We start from the raw sequence: 4,363 nt of genomic DNA, 5'->3' as shown, positions 1-4,363 counted from the left end.
GTTTAGTGTAGCCACCCTCACGAATCATCTTAGCTAGACTTTCTGGATGACTCACTGTAACTTTTGCATCAGCACTCGCTGCTTCACCTTGTACTTCTTTTATGCCGTGGAGATGTTTCTTTCCTTAAACCTCATGAGCCGACCTCTGCGACCTCCCAGCTTCTCTTGTGCAGCTCCCTCACCTCTCTCAGCCTTCACAGAATTAAAGAGTTAGGGCCTTGCTCAGGGTTACGCTTTGGCTTACGGGAATGTTGTGGCTGGTTTGATCTTCTATCCAGACCACTAAAACTTCCTACTTACAAGCAATAAGATTGTTTTTCTTTCTTATCATTCATGTGTTCACGGGAGTGGAACCTTCCACTTTCTTCGTGGACTCCTTTGCATTCACGACTTGACTAACTTTGGCACACGAGGCCTGCCTTTTGGCCTGTCTTGGCTTTCGACACGCCTTCTTCACTATGCTTAATCATTTCTAGTTTTTGATTTAAAGTGAGAAATGTGTGACTGACTCTTCCTTTCACATAAACACTTGGAGGCCATTATCAGGTTATTAATTGGCAGGGCTAGGGAGGGCCAAAGAGAGGGAGAGAGTCAGGGGAACGGCCGGTCAGTGGAGTAGTCAGAACACACACATTCAGCAAGTGAGTTTGCCGGGACAATTAGGGTAGAAGCACCAAGGGTCACTGATCACAGTTCACCAAAACGAGTATAATAATAATGGAAGAGTTCGAAAGACTGTGAGACTGACCAGAATGTGGCACGGAGGGAAGAAGGACGCAGATGCTGTACAAATGGTGTCTGTAGACGTGCTCCGCGCACGGGCACCACAGACCTTCCGTTTGTAAAGAAACAGTGTTGATCTGTCATAAAGCCAAGTGCAGTAAAACGAATCATGCCTGCTTTGAGGTAGAAGCTAGATATTTGGTTTCATCATTTGAGATGTTAAATTATAATGCTAAATGAATCACTGGACTAAAGAGTTGTAAAAGCATTTTATGAGGTTTATATGTAAAATTCACATTTCGTTTCTGTAAATCCTTAGACTCTAGTCAAAATGAATGATAAATAATATTATGTTGAAACATTGTCAGAAAACAAGAACTTTAAAAATTTTTAAATTGTTTTTAATTACCCTTTCCAAATTTTACTTTCCTGTTTTAGAATTTTAAGTGAGAAAATGTCTGATTTTAAAAGTTATTTTTATTTATGCATATTAATCGTATTAATGATAGCAGTTTATGGGCTTTGCTTTTTCCTCATCTTTTGGTAAGAAAAATTGCATTAGCAAGCGACTGTGTGTTAATCATAAAGCCAATCTTTATGTAGAATTTCCATCCACTATTCTCAGGACCTCACGTGTGTTCATTTAGTTCTTACGACACTGGTTGTGCTCTCCTGTACCTGTTTTTGCAGATGAGGAAACAGAGGACAGAGAGGTAAAGGAACCTGTCCAAGGTCCCACAGCTAATGCATAAATAGTGGAGTAGGATTCAAATCCAGGTAGTTTGCCTTTAGAGTCTATGCTCTAAATTACTATGTGTACTGGGTGCAAATGGTGCTGTTATTGGAGTTGCTGGTTCATTCTGGAATGAGAACAGGATGAACATAGGGACAAGGAGAGAACTATACTTAAGGTTGAAGTGATTTTTTAAAAATGTTTGTACTTCTAATGAACTTCTATTCCACTTCAAATATGTTAAGGCTAACGCATTGGTTTTTTGTTTGTTGTTTGTCTTTAAGCATTATTTAAATGGTGTTTGGTTTGCAGTAGAAAGAAACACAGCTAATTCAGAATCTGCTTTGGGGAAGGCCATGTGAGGGAGCGTGTCATTACGGGGTAGCAGAGGTTGGCACAGGAAACGGACTGTGAATCGCAGTGAGACTGGGCGGGGGCGGGGCGTCCTGAAGGTGAAGGTGCGCGCTGCACACCTTTCTTCGCCACCTCTGCTTTTCTTGGAAAATGGAGACCTCGCTGTTTCCAAGGTCGTGTAACTCACTCCGTTGCTATGGTGGAGCACTCAGGTATAAAAAGCAGAGAATCCAAACGAAGATCCTTGTTTTCAGATGCTGAGAGCACCCTGGCGCATAAACCACTGACCTAAGGTTTGTTGTCAGTCGTTTTCTGTCCATGCAGATTCCCGGGAGAGGAGTTTGTGTCTGCATAGCCTTCCAGAGAGGGCTCACTAATGCTAGGTCGAACTTTAATAGTTAACAGGCATGTTTATTCATAGGTGATATCGCAGTTTCTCATCAGGATTCATGGTGGAAAAAATTTACCCCATTCAGTCTTGGTACTGGATCCTGGGAAATGAGTGGGAAAGTAAAGTGTGGCTGTAGCTTTATCCTTTGTCTTTGGTGTCTGTTGATGTACCCTCCTACCTGGTGGTTTATCTCTGGAATGCAAAAATAGCCAGTTTCATTCTTGCGCTTATATATTCTTGCCTGTTCATTTATCTAACAACTGTTAATTTTAAGATTTTGTCATGTCCTTCACTAGCACTGGAGAATAGTAACTGACTGTCCCTGGGCGTGGGGAGAGGATCGATCAGGTGACATTTAGACCGTGAAAATTGGGCCGATTCTTCAGAGAATCGTGGGAAGCGATCACCAGGCACTGGGGGATGTACAGGACACCCTGGGCCCTCAACGCGCTCCGTGGGAGCCACTCGCCACCAGCGGCTTGTGATTATTTGTGATGTGGCTAATCCACATGGAGTGCAAATAGATTGTAAAGTGAATTTTACCTGTTCCTTTCGACTTTGGGCTACTGGACGATTGGTGGCTCCCAGGATTCTCTGTTGTCGGCGCTGCTCTGAGCCCGGAGGACAGCACGTGTGAAGGGGAGCAGCGTTAGGCAGTAGCCTTTCCTGTAGTTGATACGTCTGTGCCAGACACGAAGGGTGCAGGAAGGAGCAGGAAGGAGCAGGAAGGTCTAGACTGTTCCCAAGCCTTCTAATCAGTGAGCAGGTTAGAAGCAATTCGAAGTCCACGTTTTTTTGGTAGGACATAAAAGGCGCATTCATGTTCTGGCTCTAGCCTTCTATCTCCGTGCCCCAAACATTCTCACCTACTCCCATGTTCCACCTTTAGTGAACTATAGTTTGTTGTTCACAGGAGTTATCTCGTAAAGTCCTGGCAAAGCCTGACTCAGTGAATACTGAGACATTGCTTCTAGGGGAAATACAGAGGTAGGTTCACAACTTAGTACCTACCGTTACTAAGTGGGCTTCTGTTTAAGACACTTTATTTAATATATATTGTTGATTCATTAAATTGGACTTATGGCCAGTGGCGCTTGAACCCCTGCCCGAATGAAGCTCGCCTTAAACACACGTGTTTTCTCCGCAAGGCACAGCACAGCTTCTTGCACTTAGGAGCACTGGGCATCCCTTGGAGGCCGTTTGAAACAGGAAAATCCACAAAGAGCATGAAAATGTGGAAAGCGTGGCCCTAAATATACTGCGAAAAGCAAACTTGCTTTACAGTGTAAGCCGAAGCGGAGGGCAGAGCATAGCCTTGTTCGACTAGGGAGTGGTGTTTGTGGAGCCAAGGATTTCAGATGATAAAAACAATATTAATAAGGGCAGCTAACTTATATGAGACAATTTCTGTATCGCAGGCTCTGTACTTTTCTCATTTAATAATCATTACTGTTGTGGACGTGGAAGCTGAGGCTTAGAAAGGGTTAAGGATCTTTCCCAGGGTTGCACAGCTGGTAAAATGGAGAAAGCGAGAGACCAGGCGGCCTTCAGGTGACTCCAGGGCCAGGTTCGGGGCTGCAGTCAGCAGGGCGTCTGTCTCTGGTGGGAAGGGGCCGAGTTGTAGCTCATGGGTCACACATTCCCCCACTTCGGAGGCTTCCACGTCTACTTGACAGCCTCCTGCTGACATTCGGAAGAACTGAGCACGCGATGCGAAGCGCTGTCGGGCACGGTCGAGGACACTGCGTGCGTGGTGACTGGCGGCCAGGTGCCCCGCCCTCTGCTTCGGCTGCTGCCGTTCCCTCCGCTAATCAGTCTTTTCACCCCCAGCGCGGATGTTTCTCTGCTTCATAACTTTTGCTCCTTCATAGCTTCTTGTACCTTTATTATCTTGTAATTTCTTTCTATGTATCCTTTCACCTCCTCTCTTTGCCCACAGAACAGTTCTGTCTTATGTATTTCGCAGACCTTGAACCTGTTGGGTTCAGCCCATCCGCGTTATCTTTGGATGGAGTTTTCGTGCCCGGCCGCTCCGGTAGGCCGTGGCGGCCTCTAGTTTGGACACCTGCTACGTCTAGTGCCGGAGGAGCCCTGCCTCCTGGTACCGTTATGGGATCCTGTGTGTGAGGAGCTGGATCAGAGCTGCCTCGTAGCAGCCCCTT

At 45.5% G+C, this 4,363-nt stretch overlaps 1 protein-coding gene and 1 pseudogene across 1 annotated transcript in view; one reads left to right on the top strand and one right to left on the bottom strand.

The window, feature by feature from the left end:
- Positions 1 to 540, bottom strand: part of LOC105295105 — a 2,930-nt pseudogene extending 2,390 nt beyond the window's left edge.
- The window catches only part of NCOA2 (nuclear receptor coactivator 2), a 163,515-nt gene that overhangs the window by 49,693 nt on the left and 109,459 nt on the right, over positions 1 to 4,363 (top strand). The window lies entirely within an intron of this gene.

The sequence above is a fragment of the Pteropus vampyrus genome, unplaced genomic scaffold, assembly GCF_000151845.1.
Source record: "Pteropus vampyrus isolate Shadow unplaced genomic scaffold, Pvam_2.0 Scaffold99, whole genome shotgun sequence".
NCBI lineage: Eukaryota > Metazoa > Chordata > Mammalia > Chiroptera > Pteropodidae > Pteropus > Pteropus vampyrus.
Note: the sequence above shows the minus strand (reverse complement) of the source record. Positions and strands in the feature narration are given on the sequence as shown.